Raw genomic sequence first — 24,450 nt, 5'->3', positions numbered from 1 at the left:
ACAGTGGGTTTACATCTTATTTGGTCTTTATGATTCACTTGTCTATGTTATATCATTTAGTAGGTATGTTCTATTCATAATCAGTAGTTTCAAACAAGCTTGACTGCTTCATATGAATAATGATTTTCTTTGTATTTCATCTTTCATGTTTTGACCTCTTCATGATAGTTGAATCTTATCAATTCTTAAATTAAAATTGATGATTATTTGAGTCAAGAATTTTAGTGGTTTTAATTGATATACCACCGATTCACCCCCCCCCCCCCCCCCGCTCTCAGTGGTATTTTACTCCAACATGAGCATGGCCCAATTTTCTTCATATTCAACTTATTATATGTTCCTATTGAAAGCCTCTCTTTTGTCAAATGAACACCATGACTTCATCTCCAATATGAAATTCCTTATATCTCCTTTTTTAATTTGCCTTAGCCTTGTAATAAATATTCATCTTATTAATTTTTTTCTCACTTCTTCATGCAAATTATTTAAGAGCTCTGCAAAGTCTTCAGCTTCAACACTACTCTTTTCTCATTTGTCTATCTTCCTTAACTCTCAAGCATTTCTATGAATACTTCCATATACAATTTGGAATTTGATGTACCAGAAATCGTATTGATAAAATTATTGTATGCAAACTCTTCTTGTAGTAAAATCAAATCCCATCCCTTGGGCTTATCTCCTACTAAGTATCTCAGCAAGTTACCCAAACTCCTATTAACCACTTTGGTCTTCCCATTGGTTTGTGGATGGTGTGCTAAACTGAAATTCAAATCCATCTTCAACTTTTTCCACAATGTCCTCCAAAATTACCCAACAAACTTGGTGTGTCAATCTGAAACTATACTCTTTGGTAGACCATGTAGTCTCACCACCTCTCTAAAAAATAACTCTACCACATGAACAACATCATTAGCCTTGTTGCAAATAATAAAATATGCAATCTTCAAAAATCTATCCACGACCACAAAAATGGAATCATGTCCTCTTTGAGTCCTCAGTAAACCAAGAACAAAATCCATACTAATATCCTCTCATGACCTCTCTAATACAGGTAATGGTTGATATATCCCTATATTTTGCTTGATGCCTTTTTCTATCTGACATACTCTACAACTTTGCACAAACTTCTTAATATATTGTTGCAATTGTAGCTGAAAATAATGCTCATTGACGAGAGCAATGGTCTTATCTAGACAAAAGTGTCCAACCAACCCTCCACTATGCTTCTCCTTAAGTAAATTATCTTTCATCAAACTCTTTGGAATATATAGTTGACTTCCTCTAAATAACATCCCATCTTGGATTATAACATCCAACCACTATGTCTTGTCTAAAGTAATAGGCTCCATGCAAGCTCTCCAAGCCTCTTGAAAATCAGGATCTTCTTAATATAAACTCCAGAGTTCATGGAACCCAACAACTTTGATCTACATCTGTGTCAACAAATTTTTCCTTCTAATAAAGGTATCTACAACTCTACTAGATATTCCACTCATGTGCTTCAAAACAAAGGTGTAACTCTACAAAAAAGCAACCCATATTCAATGTCATTGATTCAACTTTCCTTGGTTATTCAAATATTATAAAGCTTGATGATCAGTAATTAAAACGCTCTTTTGGTAAAAGATAATGTCTCAACTTCTTCAATGCCTAAACTATAGCATAAAACTTCTAATTATAAAAAAGAATATTCTCTTTTATCATCATTCAACATTTCACTTAAATAAGCAATGGGTTTATCTTTCTAACTCAAAATAGCTCCAATGGCATTGCCACTAGCATGACAATCCGCCTAAAATACCTTGTTAAAATTTTGAATTCCTAAAATAAGTTGCTTTGTAACTTTGTTTTTCAACAAATGGAAACTTTTTGTTTCTCTTGTAGTCCACTTAAACTATTTTCTACCCCTTTTAATTGTTTCAGTTAGAGGTCAACAAATACTACTGGAATTCTTGATAAACTTTTTATAAAAACTAGCCAAACCATGAAAAGATCTCACCTTAGTAGCACTCCTTGGGGTAGGTCATTCAAGGATAGCCTTTACTTTTTTGGGTCTATTTTAAGACCATTTGTTGAGACAACAAATCCGAGGTACACTAATTCTTTTTTCACAAAGTCGCACTTCTTCAAGTTAATTAATGGCCTTTCTTCTCTTAACTTCTCAAAGACCCTACAAGTATACATTATATGCTCCTCCAATGTTTTATTGAAAATTAGAATATCATCCAAGTAAACAATAACAAACTTACACAAAAATTCTATTAATACCTTGTCCATGAGCCATGTGAATGTGCTCAATGCATTGGTTAGCCCAAAAGGCATGACTAACCACTCATACAAGCCCTCCTTTGTTTTGAAGGTTGTTTTTCATTCATCTCATTCTCTAATCCAGATTTCGTGATATCCAATCTTGAGATCTATCTTCATGAAGTACTCATCTCTAGTCAAACAATCCATAATGTTATCCATCCTTGACAAGGGAAATCTATACTTGATAGTAATCTTATTGACGACTCAAGAGTCTATACACATCCTCCATTCTCCATTTTTCTTCAATTCTACTATTGCGGATCCCACACATAGACTTAAAATCTCTCGAATAAACCCTTTTTGTAATAAATCTTGCACTTATTTGATCAACTCTTCACTCTCTACCAGAGTCATTCTATGGGTTGCCTTATTTAGTAAACTTGCTCCAGGAATCAGGTCCATCCGATGGCTAATATTTCTCATTGGTGGTAATCCATCAGGTAAATTATTAGATACAATATCCAGAAACTCATCCAACAAATTTTCAACTTCCACAAGTATATATTTTCTAATTCTTCTTTGTTAGCTTTAGGAAGTAAAGAAAAACATAGGTGCTTATGCTTCATTGCATCTAGAAATTTTCTTCCATCAACTAAACATATTCTTAACTTCTCCTCTATCTCCTTCAATAGCTTCAACTTGTGTCAAACTCCATCCTTTGTTAAAGAATAGGTATTTGTGTACCCAACATGTACTGCATGATGATCAAATTACCATGGTCTCCCTAATAATATATGACAAAAATCCATAGGCATAATATCACATAATACCTCATCATGATAGTTTTTGATCTTGAACTTTACCAGATCTTGTCCATTGACCAAAGTCTTATGGTCCTTCTACAACCATGAAATTTGATAGGGATTCAAGTGCCTTCTTCTTTCTAGCTTCAATTTATTAACCATTTCCTCATAAACAAGGTTATTAGTACTACCACAATCTATAATGACATTGCAAACTTTACCATTACACTTAAATCTTGTGCGAAATAGATTCTTCCTTTAGGATAGCTCATTCTCATCATTTAGTAAGGCTCTTCTAGTAGCAAGAATCTCTCCTCTCTCTTCATCTTTAGAATGTGAAGACTTAGATTCTTTGTCTACATGGCCAAATTGTGCATTGCCCTCTAGTCTTCTATTTTTCCCCCTTGATGTTGGGGACACTCATAGGCTCTATAACCTTCTTCTCCACAATGAAAAGATGTTCCACAAAAGCCTCCTCTTCCTAGTCTTGGTCGTCTTCTTCTTCCTCTTTGATCTCCATTACTATGATCACGGGGATGGTAGGAATTGGTTCCCTTTTTATTCTGACTACTAATAGATTCTTCATTCTTCTTCTAGTCTTCATTTTGGCCTCATAAGACCATCCACCAGTTTTTCCACCATGACCTCTTCCACTATTCTTGCTTTCAAATCTTCTATTTGGCTTCTCTTCTACCTTCAAAGAAAATTGATATACATCTTCAATGGTAGACATTCTTACCAAACTCAACTCTTCCTGAATATTCAGCTTCAATGGTAAACATTCTTACCAAACCCAGCTCTTTTTGAATACTCAGCTTCAACTCATTTATGTAACAATAAAATTTCTTCGTGTTAGCCTCAGAATTGTTAGGTCCCAGAGATAGCTGAAAGGGGGGGGTGAATCAATTGTCCAATAAATTAAAACCAAAATTAACTTAACCAAAACTTAATGCTTAATGTCGTTAAACCAAACTTTATGTTGGTAGACAGTTTTATCAATTAATTGTGGTACCAGTAAAGATTAATGCATGAAACAGAAAGACAATAACATCCACAACACATAACACAAATATTTGTACGTGGAAACCCTATAAGGAGAAAACCCATAGTGGGAAGCCTTGCCCATAATCAAATGATACTACTATAGATAGTATGTGTGTACAATATGGAGCCTGCACATGCAGAAAGGCTAGCTACCTAGAGATCATTGCTCAATCACAAAATGGGAGTCACACTGACTACAATTGGATGGTTAAATCAAATGATAATGTACTGCTCAAAATAGTATCTTCATATGTTGGATTCAGTACCGGTTAAGTTCTGATATGCCTTCTTCAAACCTTCCTTCAATCTTTAAACTATGTCTGCGTGTATAGTTATGCTTATTTTCGCATATACCTTTTTCACACTTACTTACATTTCCATATCAATCCTGTATCAATCTCACAAATGAGATCTTACATATATACCATAACCTAAGACCAAATGAGTAGGTCGGCTTACAAAGAATATTACAATAAAATCAATTACAAGTAAATCAATATATGATGCATCATGTCGGCTCAATGCATTTACAATAATAATAAATCATCTCCATACCGTGTTGTGTTGATCTGGAATAGATATGCTTGTCGGTGCATAACCTGGACCTATTTGTCAGTAACAGTAAATATGCAAACCCGATTAGATCAATAACCCAATCACCAAAACCAAGTGATCAAATCATGTCTTCGACATAACCAGGTAGTCTCCAAGTCATTCCAAGTACCGATGAACAATTTAACCTGCCGGTGAACCAAATACCAGTGACTGTGCATAAGTCACTGACATGTCGGTGGACAAAACCAAAGATCTCCAAGTGCCGATAAGTGTTGACAAGTGTTAACAAGTGTTGACATCAATGACAAAACCATATCAACATATCCAAAATACCAACAAGAATGACCTATTCTAATCAGTTGATAAAACTCTTTTGTATACTCTTTGACGGATTTTCTTGCTTGCTTCAACCCTTGCATCTTTTTCAATAAATCAAACTCATAGTCAACAGGAATGACTTGTCCCTTCAATTCGTCTATCATCTAATCCCATCTTTTTATTTATATTTTCCTCTTTCATTTCTCTTTAACTGAACTTCTTTCCACCAAACACTTGCATGACCCTTCAATTTGGTCTTTGCAAACTTGACCCTTTCAAGATCACCCACTTATTCATATTCAAAATATTCTTCCATATTATTGATCCAATCGATCATCTCTTTTAGATTAAGATTTCAAGAACATGTGGAAACTCCAATCTTTGCAATTTTTTTCCAATCTTAGAAATGGCCCTAAAAAACCTAGCCTCATCTTCTTGTTCTTCTTCAAATTTGTCTTCTTCTTCAAACCAATCCTCACTTTCATATCTTGTCCTATTATCAACTCCTCTACACAGCTCCTCTTGTAGTGCTTGAACTTGTCTCTAGAGGGCTCTAAAACCCTCTTCCCTCCCATGTTTTGTCATTACCTTGCTAGTACTATGGTAATAAGATTTTGCAATGGCCCTAATCATATTAACATTCACAAACACGTTGGGCATAACTAGCCTCCCAATATTATAGGTCTAGATGTCCCTCACGAGAATATTTTAATTGGCCTTTTTATAACATTTTTTGAATAAACTAGTAGCCAATCAAAGGAATAATTAGGTCTCTACAACTAGAATAATCATCAATAAGAAGGTCACTGTAAGAATCTATTCCCTTCGAATTTTTATTTATTTTAGAGTAAGGTAATTGTTGGATTATGTACCAATTGTATTCCCTCTCTCTCTCTTTTTGTCCTTACCCTTAGAAGATTTATCCATTCTCTAGGGTTTAATTTTAAAATAGGGCTTCTAGGTTATAGGTATAGCTTCGTAGATGTAAAACCCTAAATTAATTATGAGAATACTCAATTTAGAACCCAATTGCAATAATAAAACCCTAGATTCACTTCTACAATTATAGGGAAATGACTATGAAATGTTGGTAACAAAAGAATATAGTAGTACTTGTTGGTTTGGCACACTCAATTCACCTCAAAGTTGCAAAAGAAATTGTGGAATTGCAACTTGAAAAACCTCAATTATAGACACTCCAAAAGCAATGGAGCTTTGGGAATGATAATTCACTGCAAGTTAATGAAAATGTGTAAACAATTTTAATTTTAAGTCAACAAATTGATTGCCATAAATGCACATGAGTCAACAAGTAAGGTGGTAGTCATTCATGATTTTTGAACAAATCACAAATGAGCAAATGGGCATGTTGGAGTTGATTGGATGACCTTTAAATAACGGGCCACCACTTCATGCAAAAGTATAGATATGACTAGAATCCCACCTAAAGGATGTGCACAAATGTGCAACTAGCCATAGGTTATACCTTGTACACGCAAGTTGCAAGTATGCAATGAGTCGGATAGTAGGTCTACCACATTACAAGTTCCTTAAGCGTGGTTGCATGAATTTGAAACTGGGCCCATAGGGGCAATAAGCACTAATGAATAATGATGAACATTAGATACCCTAACTGGTATTGAGAGGGGGGGTGAATCAGTACAGACAAAAACTTTCTCAACAACTTATCAAGTTGAAGCAATATCAACCGACTGAACTTAACCATGGCAATATCGGTTAAACATAGTAAGACTTCAGACAACATAAACTAATAAGTCTAAACACTTCAAATACATTAATACTTGATAACAACTTCACCCATAAACATATACATGTGGTATAACAGTAATACCATAACCTAATAACTCTGCATGCGTAATCACTCAAACAAAGAGTACATAATCATCACATGAAAAATGCAAAACTCATGACACACAAATTTTTCACATGGAAACCCAAATGGGAAAAACCACGGCAGGGATGAATACTCACAAGCTTGTTTTTGAACTCTTTTGAAGCTCACTCTATTAGGAGCCTAGTCCGGTTAAAGACTTTACAATAAGGTTCTGCTAGGAACCAATCCTGTTAAAGATCACCCAGTTAAGGGATGGTTATATACCATGATAAAGGCTGAAACTCTATTAGAGGTTACCTTGCTAGAGGATTTAAAGAACTCAATGATCTTGAGTCACCTGGTTAAAGGATTTACAATAAGCGAGTTAAAGCTACCCATTAAAGGGATTTTCCAATTGTTGAAATGGTTAGAAGACAACAGGTAAAACTCTGATTTGATAACAGTACTACATGCCAAGGCAGATCCTTTTTATTTCCTCTACTTTGAAATCACACTCTGCAGTTTTCCTCTTGCTGGTCTGGCAAGTATCTCATCAATCGGATACACACACACAACATTTGCCAACAACTTAAAACAATAAACATCATCGACCTTATAGACAACACTTAGGTTGGTAGCATAAACCCTAAGCATCTTAGGTTTACAAATCAAGCGGTCCAATCCTGACCGTCCAAACACTTTGCATAGAGCAATACAATTTCAAACATATCACAAGACAATCTGCATCGTCCATTATTTGTTGCACATCGGAATCAGTAACCCGTCATGCTTTCTTCTCATACTGCCAAGAAGAATGTTCATTCCCGATGTAGACTTTTAATGCAGTCGATCTTCTCATGCAAGATCCTCAAGGAAATCCTTCACATGCACAAAGTTGACGTGGCACCTCGATCTCATCCTCATCTCTTAGCTAACTCATCACAGAGTATCATCAGTTGCATCACACAAGATTGATTGCCAAACTGGAAACCCTAGAGCTGAGACTAACAATCGGTAGTCACACTTAGTGAAACTCCGACACCGGTTCACGGCATCTCTTCATACCTCTTCATACTGGTTCACCAACTTCTTTTAATCTACATACCGGTTTACTTGTACTTATTGACATAAATGACAGCATACATTATCATCATATCAACATGTCGGTTCATCATATGCCAACAATATCCAACAATAAGCGCACATCCAATCATTTCTCATGTTTACAACATGTAGGCACCAATTATAAAATAGTGGGACCACTCTTTTGCGAGGATGCAGAGATATTATCATTGACTCACACAAGGGATGCACATGAGCATGTATCTAATCATAATTATATCCTTGACATGTGGGTTCCATGTGTACCTTGAGCTAGATGGTAGGCTCATATCCTTTGACAAGTCTTCAATGCGTCTTTGTGCAAGTTCACACTGGGTCCAGAAAGGGTTAAATGCACAAATGCATGAGCAATAAAATCTTGCCCTTTATCCATGTCAGCAAGTGGGGCTAGTTCCATGTGCAAGAAGAGCTATTGTCATCAAGATCTAAAGAAAAATGTGCAACTGTGCATTTAATCGAAGTTGTAGATTTCCTTTTAGGAGTGAATCACCCACCTCACATGGATTTACAGATATGACTTTGGTCCCACACAAGAGATGCACACAAACACACATCCAATCATAGTTCATGACTGGTACATGCAGACTCCAAGTGTGCAATGAGTAAGATGGTAGGCCTAAGTCCTTTGATATGTCTTTAGTGCACCTTTACGCAAGTTCATGTTGGGCCCACTAAGGTTAAGTGCACAAACACACTACCAATAATGCTTCATTTTTTCTCCACGTAGACATATACAGTGTAAAGTGGATGGAAAGTGGGATTGGCCTTGCACACGCTTGCATATATTTTCATTGGGATCTAAAGGAATACATGCAATTGTGTGATCAATAGTGATTGTTTATTTACCCTAAACTAATAGAGATTTATTCCCTTTACTAATACATTATGCGTAGATACGAAGATTCAGTTTTGGGCCCACAAGGGAAATAAGTGCAAGCATGCAATTAATAACAATGTATAGCTTTGACACATGGGGAATCGATAAACAAAGGTAGGACCAACCTTGCAGAATTGATTATCGGGATTAGCAAGTCAACCAAGAAATATGTGCAATCGTGCAACCAATAGTTATTTGAATTGCATTGACATGTAGGCTCCAATTGTATAAAGTGTATGCAGTGGGGTTACGATGCAAAGTAGGGGTATGAATAATCTCAGTGTCACAAAAAACTACTTGGTAGGGCCTTGAGGTCTTCTTTCAAAGTACTTCCTTCACGATCCACCCTAATTCCTTGTAGCCCTCTAAACGGGTCCGTTCCTCCATAACTTTTGGAGTAGTCATGATATTCAAAATATAAATGCAATTTCACATACCCATTTGGCTCTTATAACATATGTCTCAAAATGAGATAGGATTCCTTTGTAAAAATAGGGTCAAATATTGGCTACTATAGTGGGAATTAGGCCTTATTAGGCTTGTGGACAGCTTATGTATGGTCTCCCAAATAATACCAAAAGGGTATTCAAGCATAGAATTGTATTTGGAAAGATCCCTTCACACCTATTAACATCCCACAAAGGTTCCAAACACTTCTTGTGTGGGCACAATGCAACTTTAGTCCTCTACGCTAAGGTTTCAACTTGATACATATAGATATCAGGCCTAGGGCATCACACTTTCCTAGGAAAACCTTCCTCCATGTTCCTGCACTTTTGACATATTTAAGAACACATATCTATAGGATATTCCACCAATTATTAGGGGATTTCACTGATGGAATGGGATTTTATTCATTTTCCTCTATCATTGGATACCCTACATAGGGTTTTGACCCACCTAGGAAGAAAAGCTTGTATCTTCCTCAAATCTTAATGAAATCAGATGCAACCAATTGTAAAGGGAAGAAGACTAAAATTAATTTCATTCCCAATCACTTTCAATCCAATATGAATCCATACAGGCACATGGGAAACAATATAGCAGCAAATATACATGAAATTTACAAAAAACAATGAGTTTTTATTGAATCTTCAACTCCAAATGTCAATCCAACCCCTTGGGTCAATGTGACAAGAAATTATAAAGAATTTCCAATCAGTTTCCAATGGTCCCTAACCACTTTTCAAATTAGGATTGTTGTATATTGTTGAGAAGTTTGCAGGAATGTGTTGTTAGCATTGATGTCAACATATTTATGTGTGTGCCAGTGTGGTAGTTAGATTAAGTGAGCTGGTTTGGACAGTGTGTTGCAGATGAGTTGTTGTGGATTAAACGATTTTTATATAAGTATCTCTAGTTGATTCAGCTCAAGTTTTAGAGGTTCGCATGGAGATTTGATTGAGTTATGAGATTTGATATTGCGGTTGATTTTTCAGTTGTTCAATATTGATCAGTGTTCTAGATTCTGCTTCACATTGCTCTGCATTGCAATATCTTGGATTGCAGATTTGGCAGAGTGTTTCGGACATTTTGGTGTGTCCTCAATTCAAATGGTTTGTGATTTGGAGGTCTGAAAATGAATATTTCAATTTGACAGTTAGTTTAGTTAGTGTTCTTGAAGTGCAGTATAATGGTGATGAAGATTCAAGTAAGTTGTGTTAGTGTGGTTGTTGTTGTGGTAATTCATGATGCTTGTGGATGTTTCTAGATTGTTTCTTATTCATGTTGATGGTTTGCATTGATCATTGTGCGCATAATTTATGATTTTCCTTGATCTGGTGGTGTTTTTCATGTTCTTGGCCGACATGATGATTGTAGTGTGTTGTGGATGTTCGAGGCATAATTATTGGAGGTGTTTCATGTTTGAGGTGTTGATTTAGGTCCATACTATGTCTTAGCCAACATTGTTTTGGTTTACATGTAATGTTATAGTGTGTATGGTTATATCTTTGTAATTTGTGATGTGTGTTGAGCTAACTTTGAAAGATAGATTGATGATATGTATAAATAAATGTAATATTCATGTGAGAGAGGTGTGTCTTTGTGTGTGAATAATGTATTAATCATTCGGTAGCAAAGAATAAGTGTGAGGAACTGTAAAGAAGTGTGAAGGAGTAGAGTATGTGTTATGTGCTTAACTGGAACTGTAACCAGGCATGAGGAGATGCTCATCTATTAGTTCATGATCTTCCGGATATAATCTGAATGTTTTTGTAAGACTGTGATTCTTCCCAAGGGTTGTAGCCCTCCTTGTTATGTGTTTTGAGCAGTGAGCTCTACGCAGTTCTCCTAAATGCATGTGCATTCCCTATTGTAATATCTCATATACTTCTAACAAGGTATTATCATAATTTGGGTAGGTTACCACCGTGGTTTTTCCTTTAATTAGGTTTTCCACATCAAAAATCTTGGTGTTATGTGTGTTGTTAATTATCAGATTTGAAATTGTGTTTGAATTTTGTTGTGCCTGTGATGTGTGATACCTACAGCTGCAACACAAAACACTCAATAGATCATTACAAGCATGGTTAGAAAATAATAAGCAAACAAAGATGAGCCATGACAAAGTGACCTATCGCCTCCTAAGAGATGTGAGTATGGATTTGCTCTCAGATCTGGATAAGCAATCCCAATGACTTGACTACACTGAGATGGAGGATTTGAAATGATAATGATATGCAAAGATGAGATTGATTATGCTAGACTGATCCAAGAGACTAATTAAGCTAATGATATGCATGATTAAGCTATGATGATGATGCAATTAAGCTAGAAAAGAGATTAATTAAGCTACATGATTCCACAATTATGCTAGAAAATGATCAAATTAAACTAAATCTAAGATGCAATTGCTTAAAACAACAATGCTCAAATGATATGCCTATAGTAACAATGCATAAGATGAAAATGAGATGGGATCCTTATTGCTCCAAAATGAGGGATATTTATAGGACTTCCAAGGCCAGGGGTGAGGTGGCAAGAATCAACGGTCAAGATTAAGTCTGAAGATATCAAGGGTGAAATTGGAGGAGGTTGGAGAAGAGGTTGGACGAAGAGACACTTGTCATCTTTGTGGTGACAAGTGTCAAGGAGCCTTTCTCATAAAAGGGAAAGTGTCCAAGAGAGGAGACATGTGGCCAAAGTGCCATGTGTCTCAAGAAGAAAATATCCACACCATAGGAGGTTAGGATAAGGAGTTTAGAATGTGCAAGATAGGATAGGGTTAGTTAAACCCAAGGTTAGGTGGAATGGGTTAGGTTAGGGGGATGGTTAGGCTAGGTGGTTAGAAGTTAGGAGGCATGTGGGTAATTTGAATTTAAAAATTTAAATAATAGGAAAAGACTAATTAATTCTCAACAACTCATAAATTGTTTTGTTTTAATTCATTAGAGGATTAGAAGAATTGATTAAAATGGGGGGGGGAGATTAATTAATTGGAATTAATTAATCAAAGAGGACTATGGAAATGAACCTATTAAATAAATCCTTAGACTTATTAATAAGTAGATGAAAGAAAGAATTTAATCAAATTGCCTAATGAATTCAATTACATTAGGAAGGGGGATTAATTAAATAATTGCTTATTTAATTAAATATCTTCAGACCATTTTTAGGTGTATACATTTTGCCCCTCTTTGAAGCGAGGTGTGATGACACGTTGATTCAAAGAATAATCTCATTTTAATGATGATATTAGTTCGATAGGATTCCCCAGACATTGATTGATAAATTGTGGTATGATGATGCCCCCTCGGGAGATCAATTGAGATAATTGACCTTTGGAGTGTGTGAATTTTTGCGAAATTGATATCCCAATTAGAAATGATTTGATTTTTGTGACTATGGTTAATGAAAATGTGAGTTCTATGATCACGGTGATGTGGTTTTTTATTAATGATAAAGCTTGATTGATTAGATTGATAAGATAAAGAGCCAGTCTGGTTTCAGGAAAGACACCTCTTGTATAAGACAAAGATGATCAAAGCGTCTGGTTTCAGGAATGATATATATCCTATATAAGACTTGATCAAAACGTCTGGTTTCAAGAAAGATACATCCTCTATAAGACATGATAGGATTGATTTAGATGTGATTGATTGATAGAATTGATAAGGTTGATTGGATAAAGAACTGATAGTTTGTTGATACCAAGTTGCAGGAAGATTTAGGTATGCTGATGTTGGTTCTATTGAGGGGGGAAATATAAGATTTTCGCTGGGTCAATAATATCTAGAGAGAGATGAGTCATTTTTTTGATTGCGTATATACTTATGATGATTCATGTGATAGATTTAACCTTGGATAAAATGAGCATGTGGAATCCCATGCAAGAATGAGATGCAAGCTAAATGAAAATCAAATGCAACGCGACGACTGGATCAGTCATTGGGTTATTGTGTTTTGTCATCATTAAGCTTTTTAAAATGTGGGAAGTGAGTGCAAACATACATGGTATAATTAAACCATGATGACCTGAGCATGACTTTCCTGGATTTTGATATGGCAAGTTAGCACAAGCATCGATGTATAATTGAACCAAGATGACCTGAGTGTTGCTTGCATAAAACAGGCAGTATTAATTATTTCAAACGCAAATCAGAAATGGCTTCGATGATACTCTGATGATCATGTCTCGAGACAAATTTGCACATATTAATGATTAATTTACAGATAGCAGACAAGAAAAATATCATGTTTCTTCCTTGTTCCTCTAGTCAGAGACATCCTGGAGTTACTCAGAAATCATGATAGCAAAAATCAAGATAGAAAAGTTGAACAAGCATGCTAAAATCATTATCCAAAAGATATCATCCATTGAAAAGTGTACAAATGTGCATAGACTGACTTTGTGATATTTTGATGGTTGATAATTTGATCTTGTGTTCAATGTTGGATGTGTCTTAGTTTTTTCTTGATAAGGGTTGTCTAACTATTGTTCTACTTGTTTGATTAAGCTCAAAATGATCAAAAATTTTGCCCCCAGCTAGGTGCAGGATTTTGCCCCAAGCCTAGAAAAAAATTCAGTATGATATACCCAATGATCCAAACCATGGCAAGAAGCCACCCGGGATGCCTATGTATGTGCAAGGCTTTATTATGGATATGAACAGCACTGCAAGCGGAAGGATGCATGAACTAATAGATGGAAGAGCTAGCGGACAGATAGTGCCTATTTGTCAGGTTTTCACCATTTGTTTTTATTGCACTTTTTCTCATATTTGATTTTTTTTGGATTTTCTGCTTTTTCACTTTTTTTGTATTTTCTACTTTTTCACTGTTTTTGGATTTTTTGCTTTTTCACTGTTTTTTAGTTTTCTTGCTTTTTCACTGTTTTTTATTTTTCTGCTTTTTCATTTTTATTTTTTTTTTTCTGCTTTTTCAGACATAAAACTTCTTCAGATGCATGCTATTGATGGTTTAGTCGAGCTGATCTTCATTCTATGTTGATAGTTGATATGCTCATGACCCAAATACTGTTGTGACCACAAATGGACCTAACCAATTTGGTTCAAACTTTCCTTTCTTTTCTCGATCCACCTGGTTGTGTGGATTTTCCTTTAGTACTAGTTCTCCAACTTGAAAGACTTGTGGTTTGACCATGTGATTATAACTTCGGCAAATTCTTTGTTATTATACCTTTAAATGATCAAAGGCATTTTGTCTTCGTTCATGGATCAATTCTAACTCCTACAATCTAGATACTTGTTGTTCTTCATCTGGGATAAGACCTTTTAATTATACTTGTAGAGAAGGTATCTCTACTTCTATTGGCAGTATTGCTTCTGATCCATAGACAAGAGAGAAAGGTGTGGCACTTGTTGGTGTGCGGATACTGGTACGGTAGGCCCATAGAGCGGGGTTCAATTGAATATGCCAATCTCTTCCAGCATCATTCACTGTCTTTTTGAGGATTTTCAAAATAGTTTTGTTTGATGCTTCTGCTTGCTCACTCCCTTGTGGATAATAGGGTGTGGAAAATTTGTGTTGGATCTTGAATTTCTCACATAGTTCTTGTACATCTTGATTCTTGAATGGTCGCCCATTATTAGTGGTAATGGTCATGGGTATTCCATAGCGACAAATGATGTAGTTCAAGATAAATGCAACAATTTGTTTTCCTGTGATATTTGTAAGAGGTACTACCTCAATCCATTTTGTGAAATATTTTGTAGCTACAAGGATGAATTTGTGACCATTACATGAAGAAGGATTTATGTTTCCTACTAGATCAAGACCCCATTTACAGAAAGGCCAAGATGTTGCCAAAGCATGAATTTCTTGTGTTGGTGCATGGATCAAATTCCCATGGATCTGACATTGTTTGCATGTTCTAGCTATCTGAAAAGAATCTCGTTCCATAGTTGGCCAATAATAGCCCAAGCATATGAGTTTTTTAGAAAGGGTAAGACCACTTGAATGAGTGCCACAAATGTCATTATGGACTTCATGTAAGGTCTTCTCAAATTCTTCTTGTTTGAGACATCTTAAAAGAGTACAGTCTAGACCTCGTTTAAACAGGGCATCCGCGACAAGAGTAAAATGGGAGGATTGGCGAATAAAGTTTCTCTTTTGGTTCTTCAATAAATTAAGAGGGAGGATATTATCTTTTAGGTATGTGTAAATTTGGCCATAGCAGGAGGAATTATGCCCAACAAGGTGACAGATAGTTTGGGAATCAGGACAATTATGAGCAGGGTAAAACAACTCTTCCACCAGGAATTCATAACGTCGTTGATTTTCTTGTGTCTGAAGGAGAGAAGCAAGTGTAGCCATGGCATCTGCTTCTCTGTTGGCATTCCTTGGAATCTGCTAAAAAGTTATTTCTACAAAGTATTTCTTTATAACATCAACCATCTTTTTATAAGGCATTACTTTTCCGTCCTTTTTTTTATAATCATCATTAATTGGATTGATGACAAGCTGAGAGTCTCCAAAGACTTGAAGTTGTGTAATGTTCCATTTTATAGCCATTTTGATGCCTATAACCAAAGATTCATATTATGTTGTATTGTTGGTGCATGGAAAGATTAATTTGTATGCTTTTGGAATTGTATGACCTTGTGGTGTGATTAATAGAATACTTGCTCCTGATACATGTTGTGTATCATTATTGATGCCTGTTCCTGGACTGATATTCGGGTGATGTATTATAAGATCTAGATCGAACCCTGGAATGTCTACATCTGACCAAGTGAAATTGATTTCCCTTCGTTTGAAGAATTCCATATATTGTTGTATTGTTATTTCTGATAGAGAAGTTGCTCGATATAGATCAGATGTGCCAGTGTTAACTGCCTCTGCTGGTTCTATTAGCATAAATGACCTCTCTTGATAGAATTCAAGTAAGGTGTCAAATCTCCCATCTTCCGGTGCCTCGAGGAGGTTTTCACCGTTAGAAGCATCCTTTATTTTTACTTTTTCCTAATCTAATGTTGCCAAGAAATGGTTTTCAACATTAGACCTAATATTGTTTTCTTGGTTTTCACTTTTGCGACTAGGAGATTTGTCACCCACTTGACTCGAAGATACGTTAGCGAAATCCCTGATGAAAGTTGTTGTGGGTTTGATTGCATTAAGATATAAGGATATGGCATGATCATTGGGAAAGGTATCAATGACAGTATGTCCTTCATTTTCCCAGTCCATAGGTTTAGGAGGGATTAAGGATAAAGGTTCCTCATGTTGAATTATGTCAAAGATATTAGGAGTCATGAGAGAGATGTCAGAGCTTTCAGTATGTATTTCCATGTCTAGAACGATACCCTCGTTAGAATGACCTTTCGCAAGTAGCTCCTGATTGTCCTCGATTAAGTCCAAGTCAACCGAAGGTGATTCTAATTCAAGTGGGCCAGTTCCTAATGTTTGTCTTGCATACGTTTGAACTATATTGACTCCTACATCTTCTTCTTCCCTTTCAATTTGAAGTTGCTCTTGTTTGTTTCTCCATGATAGAAAATATTCTTTGTTCCCTCGATCTTTTAGTTGCATTTGTTTTTCCATGTTTGACAAAATTGATGCTAATGATTGTTCCTTGGATTGTGTTCTTGAAGATGCTACCTCTCTATTATGTGGAACAATGACCTCTTGAGTTGGTTTTAGATTACTACAACACTGCAATGGATTTGAGTCTACTGAGATCGTGATTTCCTGCCCATTGTATGGAAATTTTAGGCACTGATGACATGTTGATGTAATAGCTTGTATATCATGTATCCATGGTCTTCCCAAGAGTGTGTTGTATGGTAAGTCCAAGTCAAAAACTTGGCATGTTGTGTCTTTCTGCAAAGGTCCCACTCTGATGGGTAATACCACAATTTCTTTAGAGGAATGTTCTTCTTCATCATATGTTTTGAATGTGATCTTTTTTCTAGGGATCAACTGCATCTTCTAAATAACCTAGAGCATGGACTAGACTCAAAGAGCAAATATTTAAACCAGCTCCTCCATCTCTTAGGACACGTTTAACTTGCGTCTTATGGATGATGACTTCGATATGCAAGGAAGCATTATGGGGATGTTGCAAGGAATCAATGTTGGGATATGAAGGAGATGGGCTTTGAATAGGATCCTCTTAAATAGGTTTGATGGGTATATTGTTTGGTGAGGATGCTATGGAAGATTCTTGCAAGCTTTTAAGAGGTGTCAAAATAGATGCCTTTGGAGAGTCAATTTGCTTATAGGGGAATGAGTCATTGCTAGACATAGGTGCGCGATTTTGATCTTCTTTAGCAAAATCCTTTAGGGATCTCTTTAAGAGTTGCATAAAAGAGCCACATTTCTTCAGAGATGTATTTGAATCCTTGTGAGATTTTGACATAGTTGGATTTTGATTTTGGACTTGTTTGATTTATCTGATATGTTGTCTAGTCATGTTTTCTTGTATTTTGCTTTGGTATGCAATGTTTCTATGATTTTCAGTTATTTCTAATGTTTCTCTTTCTATTTTTGCAATCTTTCATCTCTAAGCCCTGGTTAAAACGGGCATACACATGTGTTAGATATTGTGCTAGGATTTGATTGTCCAAAAGTTGTTTTGATAAGTAATCAACTGTCAACGTAAATGTGATAGAGAGATATGACATGAAAAGATGGTTCAAGTGTTTAAAAGTTTGCAAGTTTTTTTATCTTCGGTTTTGGAGTGCAATGATGATGATTTTGATAAAAACCAAGTCCAATAGGAACAATATATCCTACGATGTGGGACAAGGTTGTCCTGACCAAACATTGTAGTTTCATGATAAAGGATGATAGATCCTGATGAGAAATTATGCTTTTGAGTGACTAGTTTATCAAAGAGGGTGATGATGCACTTTGAGATGTTTAGATCTTGAACTTGTTGAAGGTGAATACTTGAAAATCTTGAGGTGACTATTTCTAGAGTCCGATTTGACAGATGATAACTTGACCAAGTAAACCAATAAGACAACCCAAGCATAAAATGACAGATAAATAGGTGTTTATGATCACTGCAAATTGACCGAGCAAATAGGACAGACCCGAAAAAGATGTGCAAGAAGACAACTCTGGGCCAATAGAGATAGAAATTCGTATGATAGTTTAAGCAGCTTTTGACGACAATACATACAGGCCCATACGACAAATCAGGAATCTCATATGACAAAGCACAAGCTCGTATGACAATTCCCACTAAGCAAAACGATAAACTAGAGGCCTCGAGTATGATAAAACTTTCTAAACGATACGATAAACAAGAAGGCTCACATGACAAAACACAAGCTCATATGACTCAAGACAGAACAAAAGTAAAAAATGTTGTTTGGACAGATTTTTTATCATTGAAGTTTGATATTTTTGCTTTTGTTTTCCAGTTTTAAATGTCCAATTTTCTAGTTTCAGGGATGAAGACACAGCAAACATGCGATATGATACGTGATCTCAAGTAAATTACGCTACCTAAGGAAGTTGGTTGAGAGAGAAAACCTTTGCTTACAAACTTAGGTACACACCCAATAGCTAATCAGAATACGGTCGTTGAATCTCACGCAATGGATTCTCAACGCTGTATTATCCGAATCCAAATGCTAATGGGGGCACCATATGGCAAGTGTCTTGGGAGATTTACTATCTCTCTTGCACAAAGATTACCACCCTTTCGGAGGTGAATCGGGTAGCTTCTAATTTAACTGGAACTAGTAAGGGATATGTTCAGTGCGTCGGGGTATAAACTCAATTAAGAGGTCTCCCAGCCTTGAAAACCAAGGTTTGATATACCCGAAGGTACGGAGAAGAGTTATTCCCGAGCACTGTCATTCACTTGATTTTCATCAAATCACATTTATTTTATAGTGGGTTGGAGTACTTGGCATTAGTCGTTCCCACTTGGTTCGTTCCCCTCTCACCGGTCTTAATGGCTTAGAGTTATTATCTCCTCGGGAGGGCAAGCCCACTAAAGATATGCACTAATGAAAGCAAAAGATGAGTCTATCTTTTTTATCACCTAAGAAAGGTGAGAGCATACTCGCATATCATCAAAACACACAATACATGATTGTTCATTTCCATTAGCAAAATCAAGTGTGCCTAGAAAATTTAAAGAAAACATAAAGTTTGGTTGAGTCCTCCTAGGCAACCTGCAAAATAAATGCATTAGTAGTCATGATGTGTTTTGGTGAAATGAAGCTTTGACAAGCATAATCTTTGACAATCGTCCTGCAAAAACTAGTTAGGCTGTCGAAAAACTCACAAACAGACCAGGGTTAGCATTAGTAATAATCAAATTGAAGCATGAAAACCCTAAAATGCAAACTTCTTTGAAAACACAGGAGCAGAAGTTTGTACAATGCTATTTACCTGATCGTACGAGTGTCTTTTCGTGACCGTACGAGTGCAAAATAGAGCTCATACGACAATTCAGTATCCTTAAAAGCTCGTACAAGTCAGAATGAATTATCGTCTGAGTGCACAAAGGAACTCGTATGAGATTCAGATTCTGACCCGGCCATAAATAAAGATTTGATGATGCTTGAGAGGCCAAAAATGAGATTTCCGGCCCCACGGTGGGCCCCAAAATGTCATGCTTGTGATGTCTGATACCTACAACTGCAACACAAAACACTCAATAGATCATTACAAGCATGGTTAGCAAATAATAAGAAAACAAATATGAACCATGACAAAGCGACCTATCACCTCCTAAGAGATGAGAGTATGGATTTTCTCTCAGATCTGGATAAGAAATCCCAGTGACTTGACTACACCTAGATGGAGGATTTGAAATGATAATGATATGCAAAGATGAAATTGATTATGCTAGATTGATCCAAGAGACTAATTAATCTAATGATATGCATGATTAAGCTATGATGATGATGCAATTAAGCTAGAAAAGAGATTTATTAAGCTACATGATTCCACAATTATGCTAGAAAATGATCAAATTAAACTAAATCTAAGACGCAATTGCTTAAAACAACAATGCTCAAATGATATGCCTATAGTAACAATGCATAAGATAAAAGTGAGATGGGATCCTTATTGCTCCAAAATGGGGGATATTTATAGGACTTCCAAGGCCAGGGGTGAGGTGGTAGGAATCAACGGTCAAGATTGAGTCTGAAGATATCAAGGGTGAAATTGGAGGAGGTTGGAGAAGAGGTTGGAGGAAGAGACACTTGTCATCTTTGTGGTGACAAGTGTCAAGGAGCCTTGCTCATAAAAGGGCAAGTGTCCAAGAGAGGAGACATGTGGCCAAAGTGCCATGTGTCTCAAGAAGAAAATATCCACACCATAGGAGGTTAGGATAAGGAGTTTAGAATGTGCAAGATAGGATAGGGTTAGTTAAACCCAAGGTTAGGTGGAATGGGTTAGGTTAGGGGGATGGTTATTTTAGGTGGCTAGAAGTTAGGAGGCATGTGGGTAATTTGAATTTAAAATTTCAAATAATAGGAAAAGACTAATTAATTCTCAACAACTCATAAATTGATTTGTTTTAATTAATTAGAGGATTAGAAGAATTGATTAAAATGGGGGGGGGAGATTAATTAATTTGAATTAATTAATCAAAGGGGACTATGGAAATGAACCTATTAAATAAATCCTTAGATTTATTAATAAGTAGATGAAAGGGAGCATTTAATCAAATTGCCTAATGAATTCAATTAAATTAGGAAGGGGGATTAATTAAATAATTGCTTATTTAATTAAATATCTTCAAACCATTTTTAGGTGTATACAAAGTTAAGTAAAGTTTTTGAAAATCGATTCACCCCTCCCCCCCCCCCCCCCCCTCTCATTTTTCTACATTGTTTCCAACAAGGACCTCATTATCACAAGTTATGCCAAAATAATGTCAAAAGTTGCTTGATGTGCAACTTTGACAACTTTTACAATGTTGCACCTACTAACACCTAGGACCCCAATCATGACTCCAACTGACCCAAAATGGTCACAAAAGACATTATTACATGTGGTAACATAAATTGGAAACAAAATACCTATTTTAACCTATTGGACCTAGCCTAGACCTAGGGTGCTCCTACAACAAGTTGACATTGCACAGGTGCAAAGAAAGCAACTTCTTCATCATGAGAAATCTGTGTAGTTCATCAAGGTCGTTGATTTTTCAAACTAAGTAGACCTTTATATCATTTTCAAATACCTTGTGTGCTATTGTAAAGGTTCATTGCGAGGAACATAAAGGCTATATGTTCAATCGTGCAGCCAATAGAAATTCACAACTCTAACATGCAAGAACCCAATGTGTACTGGTAGGACCCCTCCTTGCGTGGGTGTGTGCATTACAAATTGAGTGATTTTGAGATCTTGTGAAACCATGCAATACATAGGGGCCATTGATCTTCAAAAACCTGCATACAAAATAAGTATCTTTAAAAACATTGTGCTAGTGCACGGACACCAAGTGGAGCCTAAGGTTTTAAATGTGCAAACATGCAACATATGGGAACGAAGCTAGAGCTTCATGGTGCGACAACTTTCATAAAGTTCCAATATGAAATAATTGTGCAATGCAATTAAAAGGTGACACTTGTCGAAATTTCAGCAACGCTGTGTAGGAAATTGGTTGCGTCAAAGCATCAACCCAGAATTGAACCTACATCGTTGATATTCAATCATTTGACAGAGGATGTAAATATAAATTTTAAATATTATCTATTTTTTGCATTGCAATTCACAAATACCATTAAAGAATTCATTAACTATTCACAAATTGTAATAAAAACGAAAGGTTGGCACTATCAAATTCCTTATAGAGGTAAATTCATTTATCACACTTGAAAGGTGACACTTGTCTAAATTTCGACAATGCTATGTAGGAAATTGGTTGTGTTAGAGCTTTGACCTAAAAATTGATTGTTTTAATTAACAAGTACATATATAATATACATATAAATATTAATATTAAATTAACTAACAAGTACATATATAATAGATATATAAAAATGCATAATCTTCATTCCTTGAATAGAAAAACAAGTATAATATATAATATAAATATATAAGTACTTTTAAATACTCATTAATCTCTTTTAGTGAATTTATTTAAACAAGTTTTCATTTTTTTCACTTTATGTTATTTTTCTAAATAATTTTAAAACTCTAAATTTTATTAGGAAACAAGAAAGTTATTACTATTTTAATAGTGATACATCATTATGTTCTCCATGTTTATATTTTAATTTTTGTTAACATATTCTCTCCATCAACTAATTTGAGACCATTTTAGTCAACAATTGTATTTTTAATGTATTATAATTTTAAATTAAAATTTGTGAAATTAAATTGGTGGGTAGATTATCTCAGAGCAGAAGGTTTTCAACCTCAGGGTGTGGAAGTTGATAGGATTCAAATCTTACCCCCGATTATCATTAGGGTTGTTTGGCTGAGCGAAGATGCAAACAGGAAGAGAAGGAAGGCAAAAAAAGACCAGATTGAATCCAAGTATGATGTTGGACCATCATCCTCCACCACTGAGCATATGAACTATGACTACATAGATCAAAGCTTGCTAGAGGAATGAGAGTTTTTATATTCGGTATGGTTTTAGGATAGAGATACTCGCCATGGGTTATAATTGTTGGAATCCAAGAACACTGAGAGGGGGGCTGAATCAGTGTTCTACCGGAATGATCAATTTTAACCTTATTAAAACATGCATTCACCAACCGGTATATTGGTACATATAGAATTGAAAGAAGTAAAGTAACCAATAAGCCAATCACACAAATGAATACCATAACACATAGAATTATACGTGGAAAACCTCAAAGAGGAAAAACCACGGTGGGATTTGTGACCCATAATATCAATCCACTGGCCATATGAAGAGATATTACAAAATATAGGGGATTGCACTTACAGGAAGGCTTACAGCCTAGAGCACACTTCTCAATCACAAAAGGATCCTCACTGACTACATACAAATCCAAACTACAATCCGGAGAAAATATTGAACTGCAATGATAGCATCTTCTATGCCTAAAAATAGTTTTGGTTAAGCTATGTTTGTTCCGGTCTTAAACCCTTAACGCTATATCGAAATAACCCTTACATAAATATCCTCACATACATGATCTCTCTCATATGTTTCGCATCTCCTTTACATTCCATAAGCTTACACACTCTTCTATGATATATTAAAATGATCTAATCGGCTTACAAAGATAATTACAATATGAATATACATGTCGGCTCAATAACATTAATACAAGAATATCAAAAACAATTGCTGATGCCGGATCCAAAAGATGTCGGCCTCCAATAATGATAACCTGATTCTAAACCATGTCGACCTGCATTGTCAGTAACCAAAGAAATCTATCCAACATGTTGGTGTCAATGTCAGTGCTGGTGAAGTGTCTGTGAAGTGCCTGCTGGTACACAACAGAACCAAAATATGAAGTCGGAACATGTTGCCATGTTGCCATCAATGACAACATATAGAAACAAACCAATTGAGTGCCAATTTCCAACAATCTCCCCCTTTCACATTGATGGCAACACTCATGTGAAAAATGATCATGGTTTCCATCTATCGGTTTCATCTTGAGCCTGCTCCCCTGCTAAATATACATCAATACAAAATACTTCATACCTCCATATCTCCTAAAGATTTTTCACCTATACTCCCCCTAATGTATACAACTCCCTTTTTCTTTTTCACATCAATATCTCGCCCCCTTTGACATCAATACCATCAAAAATACCAGAAAGTACAAAAAACCGGGACCAAGAAAGAAAGATTGTACAATGAATATGTCCCAAAATACCTTACCGGAGTTGAATGTATTTGAAAATATCCAAATAAGCCTTCTCGAAAAGATCAAGATAGATATCCCAACCTAATTTGAAAGTGCTGAAAATAGATACAAGTCCATTTAGCATATGGGAAAATGACTATTTCTCATTAAGCTTTGTCAGTGTGGGCTAACCAACCATATCTATACACTCCTTCTTATTTACACTTAATAAATCCAACCGGGGACTCACCAATCCTCTAAGACTTTTGGCTCTCCTTATGATTTTATCTTTTTTTTCAAGAGCAAAAACTTGGGCTTCCAAAACCAGAAACTGACCATCAATAGATGTAGTCAATGAATTCAATCCATCAAAAGAATTGGCTATACCTACAATCTACTCTTGAATATCCTTAATCTTTTTATCTA

Source organism: Cryptomeria japonica, chromosome 7 (assembly GCF_030272615.1).
Source record: "Cryptomeria japonica chromosome 7, Sugi_1.0, whole genome shotgun sequence".
NCBI lineage: Eukaryota > Viridiplantae > Streptophyta > Pinopsida > Cupressales > Cupressaceae > Cryptomeria > Cryptomeria japonica.
Note: the sequence above shows the minus strand (reverse complement) of the source record.